Source organism: Pithys albifrons, chromosome 17 (assembly GCF_047495875.1).
Source record: "Pithys albifrons albifrons isolate INPA30051 chromosome 17, PitAlb_v1, whole genome shotgun sequence".
NCBI classification, from domain to species: Eukaryota; Metazoa; Chordata; class Aves; order Passeriformes; family Thamnophilidae; genus Pithys; species Pithys albifrons.
The window spans coordinates 11466919-11490951 of record NC_092474.1 but is presented as its reverse complement, the minus strand read 5'-3'; the positions used below and the strand labels follow the sequence as shown (position 1 = coordinate 11490951).

At 52.3% G+C, this 24033-nt stretch overlaps 1 long non-coding RNA gene across 1 annotated transcript; it reads left to right on the top strand.

The window, feature by feature from the left end:
• Positions 1-503: 503 nt before the first annotated feature.
• LOC139679722 (uncharacterized) lies at positions 504-23274 on the top strand. Its single transcript, XR_011699228.1, has 3 exons — positions 504-587; positions 1202-1342; positions 23114-23274. It is a non-coding gene; the product is annotated as an uncharacterized lncRNA (long non-coding RNA).
• The last annotated feature ends 759 nt before the right edge of the window (positions 23275-24033 follow it).

Below are 24033 nucleotides of genomic sequence, written 5' to 3'. Positions count from 1 at the left end.
TCTCCACACTCCAGTCTTGGTCTGCAGCCTGGGAGGAAACCAGAGCAGGTGGGTTGGAAAGCCAGAGCAGGAGGGGTGGGAATCCCTTGCTCTCAGAAGGGCAGGCACGCTGCAAGCAGCACTGGGAGATGCCAGATCCCACAGATGCTGAGCCATCCATGCATCTTTGTGAAGATCAAACCAAAGACAGCAGGATTGTTTTATTGAGGTGCTTGTTTGAAGTTGAACGGACAGGAATCACATTTCAAAACAGTTAAAAAGGAGCTTTTTAGCTCTTTTCCTTTCTACTAAATAGCAGCGGCATCACGGCAGGGATGTCAGGGCGAATCTGTTTCACTGACAACAAGATTGTTCTGTCTAGACGGGGAAGCGCCGCTGAACCGAGGGAGGCAGCGGAATAATTTAAAGCCAAAATACTTTACAGACATTAAATTTAAAAATAAAAACCGGCTTGACACAGATGATGCTTGATGGATAGTTTGTGTGCGGGTGGGATGGCGGCTGACTCTGACACGGAGCCTGATGGTGGGGATTGGCAGATGTCACTCGGGGTGACCTGGTGCCTGCTGACCTGTCACCTTTCCCAGGTGAGTTCTGCCCCAAGTGGGTCCAGCAGGTTCCTCATGGAGCTCAGTGCAGGGGTTCTCTGTGGTATCATGACTTCTGTAGTTCCTGCAGACAGCCCTTCCTGCCCCCTCAGTGCCTCATCCCCACTGTGCTGCCTGACCAGTGTCGAGGGCTGCTGGAGCAGAAGGGGTTGTGTGGGAGGAAGATGAGCCTTGCACTCCCCATCTGCCTGGAGGGGCTGGCAGCCAGGGCTGTCTGAGGCACAGCGATGTGGTGCTGAGGTTGCAGCCCAGCCAGCATAAGGAATTTACTTTCTTCTGGCAGAAAAAGAAAGATGAAATATTAAAAGCATGGCTCAAAGGCTGCTATATATATGTTTTTTCCCTCTGCTCTGCAGTGCTTTGGTGTGTTGCTCAGCAGCCGGTCAGAGCAGGAGAGATGCCAGCCTTCCAGAGAGAGCAGGGAGTGGGGCTGAAGCAAGGGAGGAAGAGGAAGCATGACACAGGTGGGCTGACCTTGGGGCTCAGGGGGAATGCTGGCACTTCATTTCCACCACAGCCTTTAGGACTTGTGCTTTAGTTTTCTGCTCAATGTCAGGAAATAAAAACTCCTTTTCTTGTCTCTGTCTCTACAGGGGAGGGCAGTGCCCCTCTGAAGCAGGAGAACAACTCTGCCTTGACCACTGTCCTTGATGAGGGAGGGAGGAGCAGAGGGCTCATGCAGCTCACCCTGGAGAAGTCCTGCCGGTTCCCAACTCGCCATTTCTGCCATTCTGGTGAGTCCAAGAGTTCTTGATGACTTTCTGAAGTGGTGTTGGTGGTGGTTTCTCCCAGGGTCAGGCTTATTCCATTTGCTTCTGCTGATAAATATGGGGAGCTGTGGAGGCAGAGCATCACTGTAAGGCAGGAAGGCACTCTGACAGAGATGTGCTGTGTCCTAACCTCAGGAAAATTTGAGGCTTCCTGGTTTGTTTGGTTTTTTTTTCCCAAGCAGTCCCCAGACTTTGTGTCCCTTGGTGCAGCAATTCAGCTGCTGGGTGGGGAGCAGGAACCATCATCCCAAGGGAGTACATTCACAGGGAGTGCAGGAGGAGGTAACTGTGGATAGGGAGAGCTGAGGGCTGGTTGTGTGCCAAGGGAGGATTTGGAGGGATACAGTGCAGGGTGTTTAAGCTGTTCCTTCTGTCTCTTCCTTTGACATCTCTTGTTTGTGTCAGCGGGTCTGGGCCCTTGGGAATGTGGGAAAGGGAAGATGCAAGTTCAGCAGGGCAGAGAGTGGGCTTGGAGCAGGCTGGACTTTACACCTCTGCAGACACTGGCAGTGAGGGTTACTTACTTGCTGATCAAGGATGTGCCCAAACAAAGCAAACTGGGAAAACTGTCATTTGATGGGACTCACAGAATGGGATGAGCTGTGAAACGGAGCCTGACCTTGACTCCCACTGCAGCTGCTCCCTGGTGTCTCATCCCTCAGCCCCTGTTGCCTCTGGCAGGGCAGGGTGGGGACAGGCAGCAGAAGGGGATCCTGGTGTCACCCCTCACTCAGCCTTGCCTTGTGCATTCCCCTCCCTGCTACTGCCTGTGGATCACTCTGTGATTAATTACAACACCCTGCAGCCTCTGAAAATTTATTTAAGGTGTTCTGTTTGCTGCTGCTGCTGCTGCTTTTACACAATGGCAAATGTGCCATGGCTGTGTCCCGAGCAGGTGGCAGCTAAAAGGTCACTGAGGTGAATCACACTATTGGAGCTGTTGAGAGAGGCTCCAGGAACAGGGCAGGTAGAGGGAATGTTGCTGGGAAGAAGAGACAGGTCTGCTCTGGCAGAAATGGCATTGGTTATGGTGCTTACAGGAAATTGCTCACTTCCCTGATAGCATCCACTGCTTTAATCAGTTTTTCCATTAGTTTGCCTAGCTTAAGCTTTCTTCTCCATGCATCCTAAAAATTAGTCTAATAGAACATTTTAATCTCAGAGAGGTTTAAAAGTTATATTCCTTAAGGAATGGCACTTTCCTTGGGGTGGTCAGAAAAAAGAGGGGCTGTGAGGTGACGGTTCAGCTGAAGGAAACAGCTTCAAAAGAGCCTCCCCAAAAATGCTGCCAAGGACATGCAGAAATCAGCCCAGCCTGAACTAGCTGGTGACCACCCAAGCTGATTTAAAAATCCCCTCTGCCTCTGACATCTTGCTCAGTGCTGCTGACAGAGAATTGGGGATGGTGCACCTGGAACAGACAAAACTGTTGTACCTGCTTCTCAGAAAACAGTGAGGCAGGTGTGACTCCCCCATCCCTGAAGGGAGCAGGTTTGTTTGTACCTGCTGCTAATTCCAATGCAGTGGGAATCTGTTCCTGACAGCCCAGTGCAGAGCTGCCTGTGCTGTGCCACTTCCCAGAAGGAAGGGAAGCAGGAGCTCTGCTCCTGTGTGGCTGTGCCAGCAAACAGCTGTGTTTGGTTTGCTTTGTGCAGTGTCATGGAGCCCTGCACTGTCCCCACAGGAACATGGGGCTGCAGCCAGTTTGTTGCTCTGGGATGCTGTTGGGATGCAGAGCCTCCACAGAGCCGCTCCATCCTCTGGGTGATGTACCACCAAAGTGTGAGTGTGTGTGTGCTGCCTCTGCCTGCTCCCCAACCAGTGCCTCCAGCAGGCTGCATCCTCACGGGAAAGGCAATTCAGATATCCCAGCTACTCCTTTTTCCTCCCCATAAGGGCAGTACTGAGGAGGAGCAGGGGAGGACTCTGAGCTCCCAGCCCTGGGGTCTGCTGTCATCCTGGTGCTGCAAGAGCAGGGCTGGTCTGTGCCCCATCAGTGCCCTGTGCCCTCCCTGGCAGTGCTGGGGCTGTGGAGGGTCACAGGGTGGGCACTGCCTGCTGCTGCTGCCAAGCTCCTAGCAGACAATGGACTTTCAGAAAGCTGCCTCCTAGCTCCTTTCTGAGGCCACAGGATTTCGGTAGAGAAAGTGACTTTTACAGAAATAAAGAAGACTTCCTTTTGGGTCAAGTGCTCTGGAAACGAATGATTTTGAGATGAAAGCCTTTTTGCTCTGGTAATACAGATTCACATTGCCTAGAGGGAAGTCTGCCTTGTGCTGGGGTGTTTTTCCCTCTGGGGGCATTGTGATTGCAATTGAAGATGAATTTTCAACACACAAAGGAGAAGAAGAAAGCTGAGAGAAGGCTTTAAAACATATCAGGGGTTCTCTGGTCTGTTTTAATTTGTCAGCATGTCTCTCTCTCTTGTAACATCCCTGTTGGGTGCAAAGATTGTTCCTCCTCTTCTCTTTGTGACTTGCTCCTTCCCTCTGGCATCTTCATCAATCTCAAGCTCTGGTTTTGTTTTACCTATTTTTTTCTTTTATTTTCCTTTTTTGCACCCAGGGCTGATGGGCAGATCAGCAGCAGCTCCTGTGCTGCATTGGGTGGGAATCACCTCGTGAAGTGGACTGGGACAGATCAGAGAATTACAGCATGGTTTGGGTTGGAAGGGTCATTAAAAACCATCTAGTTCCAACCTCCTGCCATGGGCAGAAATGTCACCCACTGGGTCAGGGAGTGAGGAGAGTCCAGCCCTCAGCCCTGAGAACAGCCAGGTGAAGCCCTTTTTGGAAGTTATGGCATGGACCCTTCCCCTATCAGTTTATCATCCAAAGGGGCTCTTTTGAAAATGTGTTTTGCCCCATGGACTGAAGGTCCTCAAAGCCTTTTTGGCTTTGGTGAGACCATGGGAAGTACCAGAGTGTCTCACTTTGTTATTTCTGCTGGTTTCCCCCCGCCCTGCCCTGGAGGGGTGAGGCACATGCAGGGCTCTGCTGCTGCTTAGTGTGAAGTGCTGTAAAACCCAACCATTGATTTCTCAATCAAAGGTGTCTGTTTGCTCCTCGGTCTGGGCTTTAATGCCTGAAAATCCATTTTTCACTCCCCAACAGTTTGCTGTAAGATTTTAAATCAACTGTTGTGCTTCAGAGCTTTGGGAAGGGAATGGATTCAGTCGAGCTGGCTCACCAGTGAGTTTTGAACCAGACAGAGAACAGACAGAGCCTGTGGGGGCTCTCCACCCTCAGGCAAGACCTCACTATGGTACAGGATATTGTTCTCCAAGGTTTTGGGAGGCTGTGGGTCTCCCTCCTGTCCTGACAGTGACCCTGGTTCACTGTCTGTGGCCCAGGCTTTGGGGATTGTAGGCTGAAGTTCAGTATGTCCTGAAAACAGATGCCAGAAAAACCTCAAGACTTCTACATAAGGAAAAAGGAACATCATGTTCCCACCTGTGCTTCCCATATTTTCGTGGCAATCACAGCGTTTTCTCTGTTTCCAGAGCAGTGTACTGTGGTGCTTTTGAGGGGCTGTAGAGCTGAGCCAAGTCTTGTTGAAATGCAGCTGGTTTGGGGAAGGAACAGAGCAGCTTGGGGCAGAAAGGAATGCTGCTGCCTGGGACTGTGTTCCCTCAGGGATTGCTGTGGAGACTGAGCTGGGGGAGCTGCTGCAGCTCCTGCCTTGGCCTTGGTCTCCTCCATCATCTCCCTGTCACCACTGTTTAATCCCTGCTGTCCCCTTGCTGGAGGAGGGTCAATGCCATGGAAAGCCCTTCCAAAGGTGGGAGTGGGGTTGCTCTGTGAGGTGCTGGTGGAGGTTGGAATGGAGCAGAGGGGAAGGGTGGTGAGTGCAGGTGACTCCTGGTGCTAATTGTATGCAGCAGATTTGTCTGGAAGGAGCTGAAGGATGCACATCAAGGATGTCTCAGCTATTCAAGTGAGAAATCAAATTAAACTCTGCATCAAACAGTGGAGCTCCTCTGTGCTAGGAGTTGTGTCGGATCCATTAAGGCTTCTCCATGCCAGGCCCCAGGGAGTTAGTGGAGAGGAAAACCAGTGCTCAGCATCAGGGGTGGTGTTTGCTGCTTACCTGGGTGTGTTAATGATGTGGGCAGGAGAAAAGGGGATTAATGCTTTAACCTTCAAGGTGCCTGGTGTGTGGGGCAGGGAAGGGGACACTGGCTCCATGGCAGTGCCAGTTCTGTGTGCTGGGGGATGTGTGTCCATCAGCCTGCACTGAGGGATCCTTGGAGACAACAGTGGCGGTGAGCTGGAAGTCTGGAAAACACTCATGTCCCAGTCACCTGTCTCCTCATCTCCCATTACCAGGCTGGGGGATGGAGTCCATTGGGAACCCCGGGGTGACTGGGAGGCAAATGGGAGGAATCTGAAGGAGAACCAAAATCTCAGCATCACACAGAAGTGGAGTTCTGGCTTCTCATCGGGCACGAGTCCATGTGTGCTCCAGGCAAGGAAAAGATCTGGACAACACATTGCTCCCTGCACAGGGACAGATTGCTCGGAGGCTGGATGGAGCAGACTTGGCATGGGAGAGCTGGCAGCCCAGGGGAGGCTGCCAGGGGAGTTGTCTGCTGGAAATCTGTGATGTTTGGCTCCAAAGTGATTTCCTCACACAGCACCAGAGGCTCCCAATGCTCCCAGGTAACCAAAGCTCATCCATACCAGCTTCTCACTGAGGTGGGACATACCAAAGAACTCCAGCCATCAGGAGGAGGAGGAGAGGAACACTGAGCTTCCTCCACTGCACATGCTGAATGCCCAAGGGTTCTGTGCCTCACGTACAAAGGCCCAGGCTGGACTGCTGCTCACTGATTTGGTTCCTTTTCATCCCTCTGCTCTGCCTCAGAAGAACTCGAGCACCATTTTGATATTTAGAAGCCATTTGCAGTGCTGCTGCTCTGCTGGCAGGAGAAATTGGTCTGACCCTGGGGTGTACATATCCTGGTGCTGGAGCATGACAACCTCACAACAGGCAGGGCTGAGTCTCCTTGGGTGTCCTGCCTACTGCTAGGGCTGGATTAGGGCTCTATGGACTAGAAAATGTCTTTCCTTCTTCCTTTCCTGTCGCCTTATAAGGATTTTTAGGAATTTAAGATGCTAAGCCTCAATTAGGCAACACTTATTAATTTCCGAGATGTAATTTATTTACAGAGTGTTGCCATTCACAGCAGTGAGTGCTGGTAATTGCTGTAGTTTGCTTTCCAGACTGGGATCTGAGAGACTTGAAAAGCCTGTGAGTGTGGCTGCCAGGCAGGCAGAGCTGGCTCTGGGTGGATTCTGCCTCCTGGGGATTTGAGGAGCTGACTGACACCCAGCACCCCAGTGTTGCTCAAAGCAGTCCCTGTCCTTGGGCATGGGAACAGGCCAAGGGGCAGGAGTGCCGTCTTCGCTTCATGGCTGTGTTAACCAACCATCCTGCCGTGGCTTTTGCTGTCTGCCCTTTGTTTCATTTGCCCCAGCAGGATATGGTTGGCCTCATCCTCCTCCAGAGCTGCTGCAAGGCTGAACAAGCCACCTTGCTGTAGATCTGAGGGCAGAGCTGCAGAAAATCAATGAGGCCAAAGAGAATTAGGTACTCCACGCTTGTCCTTCAAGCCAACAGCACCGGGGATGGTGTCTCTGCAGTGTGATGGCTCAAGGCTGATTTTTTTCCTTCTCTCCCTGGTACAGGTTGTTGCTCAGAGCTGCAGAGATGCTGTGCTGAAGCTCTGCTGACACGTAGCCCTATGACCAATTGCTCTGAAGCTGGCTGAGCTGTTTATCTGTGAGGCATGGCTCTTCAAGGATGGGCTGGGCTGAGGGGCAGAGCCTCCAGCCCCATACTCAGAGAATGTCCAAGCAGGAACAGGGAGACTTCAACCTCTGCAGCTCACATTCAATTTTATCTCCATTTCTGTGGCTGTAGGTACTGGGTTGTGGGAGGGGATCAGCCTCTGGTGTTTTGGGAATGGAGAAGCTCTCTCTTCTCCCATTCATGAACCAGTGGGCTGTGTCTTGCCATCTAAACCAAGAACATCTTGAGGAGGGTCTCCCTGATGGCTCTTTGGGGAAAGAAGTTGGGGATTTATCAAAGTACCTCATCTCATCCACTGTCAAACCACTGCCTTCACCTTGTTATGCTTCCCAAGGACCACTGGAAAATGGGGAAATAGAGCTGCTCCCCTTCCCCTCATATGGGGCTGGGGTTAACTGGAAGTGAGTGTATTTGTGTGAAACCTGTGCTGAGGTCCTGGTTCTTGGTTTGGCTCCAGAGTCACTGCTGAAACCCTCGTGTTTCCTGCAGGCTTGGACAAATTATTGCAAAATAGCCCAGTTTTATCTTCTGGCAGCCTCATCCCTGGTCAGACCCTGCTGAGCCTGCCAATGTAGCAGTTGTTGTACATGATGGATTTTACCCTCCACCATCATCTCCAGTTCAGCCTGATCTGTAGTTCCTGTTTGTGGGCACGGGAAGTGCTCCTCGCTCCCAGGAGCGGGTGGTGAGCAGTGCCTGGATTGATTATCCATCTGGCATGGTTGCTGGGCCATTTGTTACAGAGGATCCTGCAGGAAGAGCCTCTGATGCCACAGTGAACTCTGTGCTGTGGGGAGAGTTGGGATAATTTCTGGGAGCTCACGCAGGCAAATCCTGCCTTCTCAAATGCCTCCAAACAGCGAGTTTGGACCATTGCCTGCCTGCTGTGATGATCCTCTTTAATATCTTGGTCCAAGTATCCATGGAGAAGTGTGACCTGCTTCTTCCTAGGCTGAGTGTGCCAGGATGCTGCCACAGGGTTTCTGGTTTTGTTTCTTGAGTCTGACCTCTTCCTTGTGCACTTGGCCATGCCTCGTGATGTGGTGAGCAGAGGCTGCAGGGAGCCTGTCTCCTCTCTCCATGGCTGACCTGCAGAGCAGGAATCTGGCCCTGCAGCATTCCCTGCCCTTTGTAGGCCTCCAGCTCAGATGCTGAGCTGGGCAGCTCCTGAACATGAAATGCAAAGGAAATGGAAAGCTGAGGGGCAAAGGGGCAGCTGACTCCTTCACTGCTGGGCTCTGCTATCTGCAGAACAGTGTTCTGGCTGCTGCTTGGGTTCTCCTTCCCCAGTTAGCCTGGGCAAGGCACTCGCAAGATAAAGGAAGGCAATTTCCTCAGTTTGGGCCAAGATCTTGTTATGCATTTCCATGAAGCCAAAGGGGAGGAGGGAGCAGCCCAAGCCTTCCAGAGCTGAGGGGCAGTGGGGTTGTGCAGCACCATACCCTGCCAGCCCTGGGGGAGGCTGCAGCGGGCTGAGGAAGGGTTACCTGGTCACAGGAAGCAGGTTAATGACTCAGAGCTGGGGTCCTGGCTTTCTGCCAGCTCCTGGACCATGCAGGTGGCTGAGGAACAAGGGCTGTAGATGCAGATGAGTTGGAGGGGAGATCAGGGTGGACATCAGGGTTAGCAGGTGAATGGAGAGCAAGGAGTTTTCCTCCTTCTCCCTTTTCTCTCTGGTTTGAGCTGTTTCCTGTGTGCATAAGCAATACAGAGCATGGTCTCCTGAGAACAGTGGCAGTGGGGGCTGGTGAAGGTGGATGCTGCCATGGGCCAAAGGGCAACAGGCATAAATGTGTCTGAGCCCAAGCCCCAAGGTTCTTTTCAGAGAGCCTTGGACATGGCTGGATAAGGTTTGTATTGTCCTCTGATCTACTCAGCACTCCCTCTACATCATCCCTGCTCTAGGGCGGCACAGTCCCAGCCCCACCTGACTGCACATCCTTCAGCCAAGTTATGTCCAGAGCTCAGTTCCTGCTGTGACTCCCAGCCCTGAGAATGGCTTTTGGGTTGTAGGATCCTCAGGGATCATGCAGGAGTAATCTCAGCCAGGAGCCAGTTCCCAGCTGGGGATGAGAGTTGTGCAGCAAGGGGTATTTCCCTGGCAAAGGGCTGATCATGGACCGCAGTTTTCTGCTCAGTACTGCAGTGGTTTGTAGTCCAGTGGGTTGCTAATGAAAAGCTCTTCTGGAGCTTATTGCACTTTGCAGGAACAAGTGCTGGTGCTGTTGGGGTGACTTTGCAACTCCCTGACCTCTGTGTTCTTCAGCAGCCTGAGCCATGTGCATAATAAACCCCTGAGATGGAGTCAGGCTCTTAGGATAACAGGGAAGTATGAGGATGGAATAGACTGAAAGGAGAGGGGCAAGGGAGCTCATTCCTCATAGTGCTTCACGTCACAGAAGGGTTTTTTCCTCAGGGAGAAGGGTTGGTGGGATCTCTTAATTTGGAATGGGTAAGGGCTGCAGTGGGAGTAATTAGTGTTTTACAGATGCTTCTCCATTGCCTTATCCCATGGTTAGTCACTGGGAATATCAGTCTGATCAGAAATGATTAAGACTGCAAAGTAAGGGATGTGAGGCTGGAGACCTGTTCACTCCTCAGCAGACCCATGGAGGCGTTCCTGGCCTCCAGCCCTCGGCATGATGGGGACAGCCAAAGCAGCCCCTTCCCCAGGCATGTCCCTGGCAGCAGCCAAGGCATGGCCATAGATATCCCTCTCTGCTCTGCACTAATCCCATTCAGACCTTGTTCTCCACTTCCCCCCAGGGAGGCTGCAGGTATGAGAGAGCTGCTGCTCGTTTAGGGCTGCATAGATTAGCTCTCACCCTCTGAGCTGCTCGCTCAGCTTGTGCTGGAGATAAGCATGGCCATGTCCTCTGGGATGTCCAGCTCCTGGGCTCCTGGCAGGGACATGATTACCCTCAACACATGCACACCAAACACCTGCAAGGTCCAGTGACAGAGACACCAAGTCAGTTTTGCTAGCAAATAGTTATGTTGGGTTATGCTGAGGACAATGTCCTTTTTTTTCTTTGAGTGTGTGTGGTGCCTCTTAGAGCTCTGAGGCACCTCCAGCGCCTGTGAAATCTGTCAGGGCACGAGCCAGAGGCATTCCTGTGACTCCAATACCATGTGCTATTTGTGCAGCACTGGGCTGATTGCCCTGGGCTCGAGCACAGTTGGACTCTGGAGTTGCTCCTAAAGCTGACAATTTCTAGACTTGTTCAGCTTTCTCTGCTGTTTGTGCTTCTCCGTAGCTCACCCCTGAACTCCTGCAATAGACTCCCCCTTTATTGGCAGTGGTACAATGGGGAGCATCGCAGGGGTATCATGATGGTGAGACCTATCAGTGTTATTAAAAGGGCTTAACATGGAAAAATGAAATCTTGCCCCTCCAGAGACCGTGTTGAAGAACCCTATCTAATTAACCTCAGAGGTGATTGATTACAGTGCTGTTGTGTGCCAGCAAAGAACCCAGGAATAGTCTCCATCAGCTGCCTTTCCCCTTGGAAAGCCCAACCAGACTTGCAGCCAAGAAGGGCTGGAGCAAAGCAAGGCTGAAGGAGCACTGCCCATTCAGAAGTTTGACTCAAGCTGCAGGGATACTGTTTCTTGGCTCCAGGTACCTTTCTTAAGCACCTTTCTTGTCAAAGCTTCCTCAAAACTTCCTCAGACTGCTTCTCCAATGGAGCCAAGTGCCTCAGTTTCTCCAGTCGCCTGGTCTATGCTCATGGGGTTTGTGTGATGAGCTTGTGGCAGGATGAAACAGGGGGATCTGGAGGGCTCCTCTTGCAGGTGAGTCATGTTGTAGGCTGGGTCTGCCAGCCCTTCTGGTAAGGGTGAGACTGCCAGAGCAAATCCCTGCTTGTATGTGCATCTCCAGCCTCACTCTGCTGCAGTGAGGAATGAAGTTCCTTGTGTGTTCCAGCTCAGGAAGGAGAGACGTAGCTGAGCCCAGTTTGAACCACACACGGTGGGTGGCTGTGCCCAAAGAGGGCACTGCCGTGCCACATTCTTACCCAGCCTTCCTCCCTTCCCACAAAGTGGCTTCCCCAGCCCCAGCTGCTGTCTGGGAGCAGGGCTCTCCCCTGAGGAGCTCAATGGAAACAACAAATCTTAAGGATTTCTTGAAGGAAAATTTTCTTGGCTCATGATAAGGCATATTTTTTTCTTTTTTTTCTGAGGCGTAGCAATTACACTAAATAAGAAGCTGTCACCCAAATGCCTGCTCTGCCTTCTGACAACCTGCTTTTCTCATGAACTTAGGCAAAAAAAAAGCATAAATCAGATGTGCTTTTGCTCCTGCTTGCATTTCTTCCCTTCCTGGCTGTCTTGACTCCTCACCTGTAGGGAAGGCTGCAGGTTCATCCCACTGCTGAGGGTCCCCTGAGCTCAGCTGGAGCTGTCAATGTGGGTGTCCCCACCAGCTGCCCCTTTGTACCCACCCTAGGGTGGCTTCTGCAGGGAAATTCTTCTGGTTAAATCTTGCAGAGGGAGAAAACTGGGGAGAAATAGCTTGGGAAGCCTGTTCTGCAGAGAGCTGTCAGGGAAGGGATCGGCATTCCGAGGCTGCTCTGTAGGAGGAAAGGCTTCAAACAGCAATTAGCCTGCACTGCCATTTCCAGGGAAACAGCTCTTGGTGTGCTGGACAATGGGCTGCAGGAGGCAAACAGGGTAAAAGCCCTAATTCTAGCAGGATATATTTAGGTGGGCTTTTTTCCTTTCAAAGGAAGGTAGGTTAGAAATGCTGCGACTCCTTTAAATAGACTCTCCTTCCGTACCCAGCTTGGAGCTGCGTCAGGAGCTCTGGCTGTTCCCTTCCACCCCTGGTGCTGCTCACAAATGCCCAATGCCTCAGCACTGAGGGATCTCAAACCTGCACAGGAGCTGAAGTAAAAGGGTCTCTTTTCCCTTGGCAGCTGTCACAGGAGGAAGTTCCCTGTTACTGCTTTCTGGTTTTGTTATTTATTCTCCCTGCTGAAGTGTAGTGGTGTAAAAGGTAATTCAGTCTGGCTTAGGGCAGCACAGTGCAAACCAAGCCAGAATCGTGTTCTCCTGACACTCTGCTCTTGCTGCCTGCCCTAAATTCCTAAATGTCTCTGGTGTCCCCTCTGATGGCATGGGGTGGGGCATGGGGGCAGCTGTGGACCCACGGAGGGGAGCTGATGTCAATAAGGCACAGCTGAGGGCAGTGATTGGTGTGACTGTGTGGGAATGAACATGGAGCTGCTGTCCCAGAACCTCCTGCCAAGGGTGCTTCCCAGTCTCCTGCAGCTTTTGGTGGCTGCTGGTGCTGCATTCCAGAGCCAATGCTCCTGCTGAACATACTCATTATATTAATTCCAAGATTATCACATTCTGGATGTTTATAAATTATAAAGGAAAGAGACTTCTTCCTCAATCCCGTGAGCCTTTCTCATTCCTTCAGTGTGTTAGCTAATAAATTGTTAAAGCTGTATGTCAGCCCTGGTTCTTGCTTGCTGTGGGTGAGGATGATTTTCACACATCCTTCCTTTTCCCATCAGCATGTGACAGCTTAGGAAGAGCAGCTCTGTGGCTGCCCCTGTAACACACCTGCTGTCTCTGCAGACTGACCAGTACAGCCCTTCAATAACTGCGTTGTCCTTACAAGCACTATTTGCCCTGGATGGATCAGGCAGCGCATCTTCAGTCACAGGTAACAGATGATGTGGAAGGAGGAGGTTATCACCTGAGGGTTTCCAGGTCTCCCTTTCACCCGAAGGGGCTTTCTTGCCTCCACCACAATGGTTCCAGAGTTTCCTGAGCAAGGAATTGTGAAGTCCAGAAGGAACAAAGCTGCTCTGTAACCATCCCAGCCTGAGAAGCACACAAGTACTCTCTCCAGCTGCAGGACTACTTCATGAGGCAGGTTGGTCAACACTGGCCTTGCTGTCTAGGAGCTGTCCTGATGGGGTGTGGGCTGTCACCCTCAGAGCCACGAGCCACTGACACATGTTGCTCTCTGGTTGGGTGTGCTGTGCTTTCCCAGATCTGTGTTTTCGCCTGTGTGGGACACCTTCTGAGCTGGGCATGCTGCAATATCAGGCACGGTGCTTCTAGGCTGGTGTTTACAGGGGAATGAGAGGAGCTAACAGAAAATTTTTCACATTCTTTGCTTTAGTGCAGCTGGGCCTGCTCATTTCCCCAAATTTTGTTGCTCTTGATGTACTCTTGGAGTTCCTGCCTATGGCAGTGGGGTTGGAAGTAGATGATCTTTAAGGTCCCTCCCAACCCAAACCATTCTATGATTCTATAATTCTATGTCTCCCTCTTCCTGAAGCCGCTCTGAGCTCCCTACATGGACATGATGGTCCTTCCAGGAACATTCATGTCTGCTCCCTGCTTGGCCTGTTTTCCTCTCTCTGGTGCCACAAGCCCAGCAAATCCTCTCCTGGTGCTTTCCTAGCCTGCACAGCTTGTTCCCAAGCACTGCTGGAAGTCTTCCCCTCAGAGCAGAGCCCACCCCGGGTGAGGTGCTGTCAGGCTCTGCCCCCACACCCGGCTGCGGGGGCTCCATGTTTGCTCCTCTTCCCCAGAGCAGTGGGGAGGGCAGAGCTCTGCCATTCAAGGGAGGATGATGAGGCTCCTGTTGTTCCCCTGGCTGGGTGGGAGGTGGCACCGAGGCCCCTGTGACTCAGGTGAGGGCTGTGCTGTGCCATGAGCTGGCAGCTGTGCCGAGGCTTTTTGGAGGGGGCACAGTGACAAGGCTGCATCCTCTTTGTCTTGTCAAGAGGGCTCAGAGCTGACTCCTGCACACCTGCCCTTCCTTTTGAAGGGGGGGTAGAATTTATTGCTGTTATTCATGTGGCCTTTGTGGGGTTTAGCCTGACAAGAAGATCACTATCACTGCTTGGCTCTTGTTTGCACCTGTCTGTGCCCCATGAGCCGTGGTGAGGCTCTCATTGCCCTCCAAAACCCCTTTGCCAGATCACTGTGGGATCAAAGTGAACCTTGCTTTGGCACTGGGCCCTCTCCTCATAGCTCCTCTTGGCCATGCTCAGCATGAGCAGTGTTTGTTGGCAGGGATCCCTCCCTGCACTGCTGCCTGTCTCGTGCTTGTTCCTGAGAGGAACAAGCAGCACATGATGGTTTCTGAGATAAATCAGGCTCCCAGGTGTCAGGACAGAAGGAAAGGAGCTGGAAATCTGAGCTTCACCTGTCTGTTAACTCATCCTGGGCTTTGCCAGAACAACACCTGGCGCTGTGCAGCTGCTTTTCAGCTGCTGTGGTGCCCAATTCCCTCTGCCATGGAGCAGAGAGGTGGGAACAAACCCTGGCAAACCAACTGTGCTTTCCCAGGGAAAACAGTGTGGAGTGGGAAAACACTTGGGCACAGTTCTCCAGCTGCACCCACTGGGCTGACAGCGGTAGGGGGGACTATCTGAGCTGGGCTGGAGGGCTGCAAGTTGGTGCCTTTGAAGGGAGATGTTGGCTGTCCAAGAGCTGTCCCTGTCCCTCATGTCCCTGAACAAATGGGGGCCTGGCAGGTTTAAAACCCAGCTCTGGTTCCAGACTGTGGGTAGGTCTGGCACTGCCACTTTATTGGCAGTTGACTGGTTTAAACTGCTTCAGGCTTATCCACCACCAGTACTGCTGGCCAGCCTTGGGGACAGTGTGACTCAGGGTCCCTTGGAGAGAGGGGCAGCCCCCCTCCCTCTGTGCCCATCCTGCCTCACAGGAGCACCCAGTCTGCTCGTCCTGCTCGCTCCATTTGTTTTGGTCCGCGTTAGTTGAGGATGAAGTCACAGATATTTCTGGGCAGCGATAGGATCTCACCAGCCAGCTCTCCTTTAATAAAATCCCAGGCACTGGAGATGCCCCATTCCCTTATCTCCCCTGTGCAGATGTACATTGCCCCCCCCCCTCTCTCCAGACTGGGAGGAAGCATCTGAATCGCTACCACAACCCCTTCTTTAGCCCATAAATAAGAGGGGAGTTGGATGCTGAAGGAAGGCATAAACACAACACTACCCATGTCTCTGTGGCTTCCAGGTCATCCTGGAAGCTGTCTGATGAAAAGAGAATGGCCCTAGCCAGGGAAATCAGTGCCAGTGTGTCTCCTGGCCAGAGTGCCCACAGTGAGCCAAAAGTGTGGAAAAATAGATGGAAAGAGAGAATCAACAGTGCTTCATCCATTACAGAGCCTGGAAATGCAGAAAAAGTGAAGGGAAGAAAAAAATGGGATGAGAAAGTTCAGAAGAAGTACCAGCAACAAGAACTGAATTTTAGTGCATGGAAACAAAATAGATGGGAAAGAACAGAGTTCTCAGCAATGCTATTGGAATTGGACAGGCCGAGCATGTGGAGAAGGGACAATGCCTTCAGCCCATGTGACAGTGACCTGTCTCCATTCCTGCCATGGTCAAGGGCCCCATCACCAGCACTGGGGGAGTGCAAGAGGCTCAGGGTGGGCAGGACCCCCAGCTCCTGCCCTGGGGCTGGAGAGGAGTGAGGAGCAGCGCTCTGGATCAGTCTGAGCGGTGCAGGAGTTGAGCTGCTCTCCAGGCAGAGTTCCTGGGAAGCAGTCAATGAAGGTTTTATGGAGGTTATATAATGATTGACCTGACAGGAAGGGGTGTGATTGAGGCCTGGAGCTGGGTCAAACTGTGGTGCTGTTATTGTCACTGTTTAGAAATTTATACTTTTCTTCAATCAGAAAGTCTTCAGGTTTGCACCCTGGTATGGAAATTGGCCTGGGCTGCAACTCCCCATGGGGCACCCCCACTCCTCAGGCCAGGCTGAGCTGTTGTACTAGCACTTATGGGGCTTCCAGACCCATTGTGGGTCTGCCTGCTGTTGTCAGGCAGCACCTGACACCACATCTCTGAACCAGAGAAGCCCAGAGTTCACAGGGCTCTCCACCATCCCTCTGCTCGATGCAGATGGACCACACCTAACTGCTTTTAAAATCCCCTGTTGCTATGACAACCCCCCAAGCTTGCTGCACTCAGTGCTGTCTCTCCACTCCCAGGTCTTGCATCCCCACCAGAAAGCTGTGTCTACCTGAGTACACCCTGGTCTTGCATCCCCACCAGAAAGCTGTGCGTGTACCTCAGTACACACATGTGCTTCATTCCAGCTTTCAAAGGTGGTTCATAATCCCCTTGGAGCGTGAGCAGAATCTCTCCTGAGCTGGTGAAGGGTTTACTTGAAAGGTCTGATAAGGAGGTTAAGGAGGGGCCAGCAGCCGCTCACCCCGGTGCTGACAGCTAAACTTAGCTCCTGAGTCACTAATGAGTCAGCAATTCGGGGGCAGGAAACCTTCATTTCTCTTTTTTTCAGGGTTTTTAAACAGTAATGCACCCAAGGCAGGCTCCAGATTGGATTGATTTCAGTCCTAGGCATGTTACCTGCCTGCAGTCCTTTCCCCTGGAGCATCCTTGAGTTCCTTCCTCTGGCACCTGCCATGACAAGTGCCTGTGCACAGCCAAACAGCCTCCTTTCCTGTTGTTAGTGGCCTAAGACATGCAAAGATCTGCCTGGTCAGTGAGGTCTCTTGCTGGGAAAGTGCTTGTGGAGGCTGTGGACGGGTAGAGCATCCTGGGGCTGCTCAGAAACACAGCACTAAATGAAGGTCCATCCAGATGCTCTTCTCCCAGCACAGTCCATGAGTGCTGTGGCACTGCCAATAGCAAGTAACCTGAAAAGCCCATGTGAGTGTTAAAATAACTGACCTCAGGAAATCCAGATGTGCTGAACTTCCAGAGTTGCTCTGTGTGACACCCAAGCCTCCTCCAGACCAGCCTGTCCCTGTGCTGTGCCTGCCACCAAGACGACCTTCCAAGAGGAGGGGCAGGGTCTGAGGTCCCTGGGGGCTGCAATGGAGTGGGGTCAGCCAGAGCTCTGTGCTGTGCATGCTGGACACTCTTTCCTGGGATGGAGCAGGCTGGCCAGGCAGCTTCTCCCAGTCCCTGAAAAGTAAACCCTGGGACAGAGTCCTCGTTGTCAGCTGGCTGTATCCATTTGTGTGAGATCCCACTGAGTGTGTTTTGCATAATTTGTTTCCCAGAATGAAGTGTTTTACAAGTGCAGCATTTAATCACCTTGCAAAAGGGAATGAAAAACCATGCCCGTGCCTGGGGCTGGGAAATAACTGGAAAGGAATCTGGAGGAGGGACCACATCCTCATGCCATCGTGTTAGCTGGGCAGGAGAGCCCAGAAGAGCTGGTGTGTGTGCTGGCAGACAGCCTGGGGCTGGACAGGAGATGCATGGACATGGCAAAAAGCCCATGCTGAAAGCACCAGGCATGGAGATGTCTGAGTGGAGCCAAGCCCCAGCATCCTGCCCAGGAGCTGGAGCTGCTCCCCAGCTCACCATGCCCGCCAAACACCTGATTCAGGAACTGCTCCCAGGCTCTGCACGGGACCTGGCCATTCCTAGAGGCAGAGGTACCTCTACTTTGCTTAAGGATTGCTGGTGAGCCACCTTCTTCCCAACACCCGGGGAAAAATCAGTGGCTTCTTGGAGTGTGAAGGGCACAGTGACTGATGGGTGCTCTGGGGGTGGCCATGGGTGCTGGGCTGAGGGTCTGCCCCTCTCACTGTCATCTCTTTTTTTATATTCACAGTAGGTGAAGCATGAAAAATCAGAGTAATGGCCAAGGATACAGCATCCACTTGACTTCTCTTGCCCATGGTGGGGGCGATTAATCTGGTTAAGGCATCGCAGTGGGGCGAGACCACAAGGTTAACACAGCCCAGAGCTCAGGCACTCCAGGAGCTGAGGATGCTGCTGAACCAGGAGCTGCAAGGTGTGTTCCCCCTCCCTCTCCCAGCCTTGCCTTTGATCTGCTGCTGGTGGGGAATGTTGTTCCAGGTTGGGAGCCGGTTCAGCCCAGGCTGGCAGAGCAGCAGGAGCCTCACAGTTACTAATGAGCTGTTTGCTGCTCACTGCCTACACCGCAGTGGGTACTTGGTGCTGCCCAGGACCTGTGCTCAGAAACCAAGTGGCTTCACCCTGCTGCACACCTGCTCCTCCTACCTGAAGGATCTCTCCTCTGAGTGCTGCTTCTGCCTCATCCACAGTGAAACAAACAGCTGAGTCTGATCCTGCCTATGGGTGGGGAAAGTGAGGATGGCTCTGACAGTTGGTGGGCTCTGCTCTGAGCTCAGTGCAGGGCAGTGGGCTACAAGAGGTTACTGGCCACCCCTGTGGCAAAGGGCATGGCTGTCACCTTCATGGAGAAGGTCTGAGCCTTGCACTTTGCTCCAGCAGATTGTGGAGATCACCCTGCCCTGAGCCACGTGCCCCTTGTTTGGCTGTGGGATGCTAAAGATAGCTAGTGGCTGGGAAGGATGTTTTTTATTGGTAGCTGATGATGTCTGTTCACTAAAGGTTGCTGAATAAGAAGGGGAACAAGTTCTGGGGGGCATGACCTTCTATCCCTCAGCTGTGTGTGACTGGCAGGGTGTGGAGTAATGACATCCAGGGAGGAATGTGTATCTGCAGTGCTGGGATTGAGCAGCCACAAAGGGTGGGATGCAGTGTGGAGGCACTGAGGGGATGGGTGTCTGCCTCTCCCCCATTATTTATTGTGCCGTAAAATCCAAGGCAACACACATCAATAAGTGCTGTGAAGGGTTTCACATGTGTCAGCCTTGTGTGTGTGATGGAGCAGACACTCTTCCCGAGCCAAGGGGCTCTGTGAACAAAGCCTGGTGTGATTGATGGGACAGCCTTCAGCTGCCTGTGCCTTTGCTTGGCTGTGACATGGACTTGCTTCCCTGGAGCGCCCCGACCCCCCTGGCTGTGCCAGCAGCATCCTTTGGGCAGCAGTGTCCCACCTGTGGGGGTACCTGCTGTGAGGATGCTTTGTGCTCAGAGCTTCTCACCTGCGTGTGACAATGGCCAGTGTCCTCCCCAAGTCAGGCCTGGATGCCCTGGGAAGCAGGGAGCACTCAGAGGACCCAAGGCTCCTGCTGGATGACTTTCCCAGCAAACAAGACGTGTGGCACTGAGCTCTTTATGCGCGGGTACATCTGACAGCTCCTGAGCCCCTCGCGTGGTCTCGGCCGCGTGTGGCAGCAGAGCTGTCACTGATGCTGACAGGAGATGCTGCTGTGAAACGTGCAGCTGGGTGGGAGAGGGTGTTGGGGAGCTTCTCTGTGCAGGGACAAGCCAGCAGGCACAGCCCCGGGACACGCAGGAACGAATCCGACACACGTGTGGTTTCACTCATGGGCGAGAGCCTGGGCAGGTGGTGACAACTTGGGCATCAAACTTGGGTCAACCAGGAGACGTAAATCCTGGTATTTGGGATTAGTGCAGGTAATTTGTTTTAAAGACAGACAAATCTCTTTCCTGGAGTTGCCTGCTTGTCATGGTAGATGTTCCTCATCTCCAGGAGAGTTACTTCAGTTGAACGGATCCAGCCCTTTCAGGGAACACTGACTCTGGAATTGCTAATCACGGGGTTGGGGGATTTTTTTCCCTCGCACTTGTTGGTGATTGCTTCCTCCTCCTCCTCTCCTCCCTTTTGTGTTTATGCAACACCCCAGGCTTGGGAAGGACCATCTGCTGATTTGATTAATGGCCCTTTTCTGAAAAAGCAACAGAGACAAATGTCCTCCTGAACGTGGCAAAGAGAAATGGAGAAACAGGCTGGCTAATTTTCAGCCATTATTTTGGAACCCAAACTCCTTCCCATTATCAATTTAGCTATTATTTCAAAAACTAATTAATCTTCACTCAGGCAGCTCCAAGAGACCTCTGTTTAGATAATTAACAGCCTGTGGATTATGAAAATTCTTGCTTTTGGATCTTTCTGCAGTGGTTGCCTTTGAGAACACTCCTGCTATCATCCTGCTTACCACCTCCTTCCATCAATCCATCCTTTTTTTGACAATCAAGAGCAAATAATTAGCCATGATGGATTTTGCTTGCTTTCTAGGGACTCAGTTCCATTTTTATTTCAGTCCTTAAATGTTCTTCAACCAGGCAATTTTTGAGGTGGTTTTGCAGCTAATTACAGCCAAGCAGGGCAAATCACGGCTGCTGCCCAGAGGAGCTGGAGAAAGGTTGGATTTGGCTTATGGAGAAGCTGGGCTGTAAGGTGTGAAAAACGAGATCCTAGAAGATAGAGGTGGGATTTTTTTTCATTATTCAGTCTTGCATGATGCAGTGTGAACTCATCCCATGTACTGCTGTGCCAGGCTGGGCTGCCCTCCCTTGCTGAGGAGTCCTGTCTTGGCCTCTCTCTTGCCGTCACAGCTCTGATCCTTTTGGATGGCGAGACATTGCCGAGCTGTCAGGGCTGTGGGAGAACTCTGTGCAGCAAAGCAAGGGTGATGGGGCAGTGCAAGCCCCGAGGCAGTGGTGGAGCAGGTCTGCATCCCCTGCATCCCTGTCCATGCCCTGCATCGCTGGCCATGGGAAGCCAACGAGGGCTGGCAGTGCCCACGGAGCAGTGCCATGCTTAATGAACTGGAATGCTGGCCACGGATGATGGCACACTGCCCCTGCACCCACCTGGGAATGCCACTCCTCCTCGGTAGTCCGGAGTGCCTGCTTTGCTGTGGAGGGCAAAGGAACCAAAGCAGTGAGGAGAGCCATGGAATATTCTGAGTGGGAAGGGACCCACAAGGATCCGGAGTGCCTGCTTTGCTGTGGAGGGCAAAGGAACAGAAGTAGTGAGGAGAGCCATGGAATATCCTGAGTGGGAAGGGACCCACAAGGATCCGGAGTGCCTGCTTTGCTGTGGAGGGCAAAGGAACAGAAGTAGTGAGGAGAGCCATGGAATATCCTGAGTGGGAAGGGACCCACAAGGATCATTGAGTCCAACTCCTGACTGTCAAATCATTGGCCTCTCAGCACTTTTTCTCACTGAGATGGTTTTGAGATTTTCCTGTTTTAATTTGAGGCCAGCCCATACTCAGTCCACTGCCTTCCTCCTGCAGGCCTTTGGGGTGAGGCCATGCAGGTGGGATGTGCTGGACCACCCCTTGCCCTTGGGACTTGCCTTTACCTGCCCCACAGCCCATGGCTGGGGGGACACTCCCTGCAAGCCAAAGCCTTCCCACATCCTTCTGCCTCTTGAGGTCCCTTCACCAGGCAGAATGGGTGGTTTTAAAGCCCGTGCCCGCCCTGTCCCTCACACAAACACATTTGCCCCGTGTTTGTTCAGCAGCGAGGCTGGAAGTGGGTGATGCATCTCCCTCTCTGCCTTCCCGTGCCGGCCCGGCCGGGCTTTATCTCCTCCAATTAACCGAGTGCAGATAGAGGGTTTAATAAGGCCCTGCCTATGAAAGATTACTAACGATTTCATTTCCAACGTGCTGTGAATTAGGAGGCTGCGTGCACAACAATGCTGAGAAAGGACAGGCTTGGCAGCTAATTACTGTCCCCCCACTGCCACCACTGCTGGCCGGGCCCCTAATTGCTCCCTGTCCTGATTGCATTTTGTTGCTGCTGGTAGCTGATCTGCAGCTCTTGCCTGGCTCTCGGTGCTGCTGCTCTCTCTGCTCCCCCACACCTTCATCAAGTTTATTAATGAAAACCTTATCTGTCTGTGTAGATAATGCCAGAAATAATTAGTACTCAGCGAGGTCTGTCGGGCTCAACTCCTTTCCCACCCCTCTGCCCTCATCTCCTTCCTATTTGCAGTTTCCCAGGTGCTTGGTTAGTGCTGGGGATGGGGGTTTTGGGCGGTTTAAACCTTTCTCACCCTCTGTAGTTTTCAGTCTTCCTGATGCACCTGCAATCCCTGCTTAAAATTTGTAAGAGTGGGATCAGTGTCCATATTCTCCACCAAGTGCACCCAGGTCCCCGAGCAAAAGCAGTCTCAGAGGGGGTAGGAACTAGATCATGCTTAAGATCCTTTCCAACTCTTTCTGTGATTCTATGAAAATAATCTGAGTTTTTCTTGCTCAGGGCACACCTGGTACACATGGGGAGTTGTAGCCAGGAACACTGGATGGGCTCATTTTCAAGAGGCCTGACTGGACTGCAGGTCCCCCCTGGTCCCATCCCTGCTGGGAAACAAGGGACAGCCCCCAACTCTGCATCAGGGACCTGTCTTGAGCTCCTTTTATTTTTCTATTATGTTTATATTCGTTGTTTCTTGGCTCAAATCTTTCAGCCTGATAAAGGATGACAGCGCTTCTCGAGTGCCTGGGATGGCATAAATAATTCCAGTGCTGAGAGCGAGATTTACAGTGATATAAATGTCAGGAGTGAGCCCAGTTTGTATTAATGGCCTTATTAGTTATGTTGCTGTAAAATACTGATACTCCAGTTGTTAAGCAGCCATGGTTTGGCTCTGCAGCATTAATTCAATAAATTGGGGCTTTTTGATATAAATCTTGGAGTCTGCTGAGCCCCATTAGAAAATTCTTCATGATATGTTGGAGGTCTTCAAATGGCTTTGGCTGAGGCAGACCTGGGAATAAAAAAAGCTGCTTGGTGTGCAAGTATGGGTCGAAGATGGCACATTTCATGCCTGGGTTGCAGCTGCAGCATCTCCTGTGGGATGGGGCTGTGGGGCAGGGTGGGACTCACACAAGCACTGTGGTCTCAGAGGCAGCCTGGCCCGTGGAGATCTCCTGGCCATGCAGTAACTGGGGTGGGTTTGGGGTTTTCAACCATCAGCTGTGAAAACTGTATCTCAAGCTGCATCCCAGGGTTCAGGTCTGGATGTCTCCCGTGAGATTTGGCTCCTTCCCCAACCTCTGGCTCTCCAAGGCATTGAGAGCAGCTCCTTGGAGCAGAGGGGCAGGGCTGGGGCTGGGAGGGTGACACTGTCTGGAGGGAGGAGATGCCCACAGAGCTGCTCTCATGCCTCTCTGTGCCCTCCCCTGCCGTGTCCCTGTCACCGCCTCTGCTCCGCTGCTGTCACCTCCTTCAGCGCGTTAATCCGGAGGTGAGCTGACAGCCGGGACATCTCTCCTTGTCTGACCCACAGCCCCGAGGCGTCCATCCTTCCCTGCTCCTGCCGGGCTGCCAGCCTCCTGCCAGCCCCTGCAAGAGGTGCCGGTGCCATCCCCATCCCCCCTGTCCCTTCACCCTGTGCCGGAGCCGCTGCTCCTTCCGAGGCTCTTTTGCAACTCTGCAAACTTTCCAGCTGCGAGCAGCGGGGAGGGAGGGAGGGGGGCGGGGGCAAAGCGCCACGATAATTGAAAATAAATGATGCATTATATGAAATAAATGTTCTGGTGCAGCCAGCTTGCTGCTGTGGTTTTTTTTTTTTTCTTTTCTTCCTAGAGTTTAGAGGTGCCTGGCAAAAGGGGAGTTGGCGGGAAAGGAATGGCATCCTGAGGATGTCGGTGCCAGATGGGAGTACAGAGCAGGAAAGGCAACATTCCAAGCAGGAAAGGCTGTGTCCCAGCTCCCTGGGCTCAGTGCCCAGCCAGGACATTTAAGATCAGGACGAGGAAATAACAGGGAACCTCCGGAGTCCCTTCTGCTCTTGCCACTGCTTGCATTTGAGCCTGCCCCAGGTCAGACACGGTGTCCCTGTATTTAATGTCCATCCTCAGGGTATGAACCTCCTGCCTCAGGACCTGCCTGACCACCAGTTCTGTCCCACCATAACCCTTCTTCCATGGGGCACCACCCATTGCCTTAGTGGCCACTTGGGTTGAGCAACAAAGACCAGAGAGAGCTCTGCTTCTGCCCTGCCTGAGGTGAGCACAGATAAAGCAAACAGACCCTCTGCCCCAGGTGAATTTGCTTTGAAATGTTCCTCTGGTGAGGATTAACTCCTGACACTGCTATTTGTCTTAGAGGAAGAGGCTGCATTTTCCCAGGATATGTTGATTTAACCAGGAACATGAAGCTTCCTCCTGCCTCAGATCCCCACATCACTGACTGACCATGTTGTGG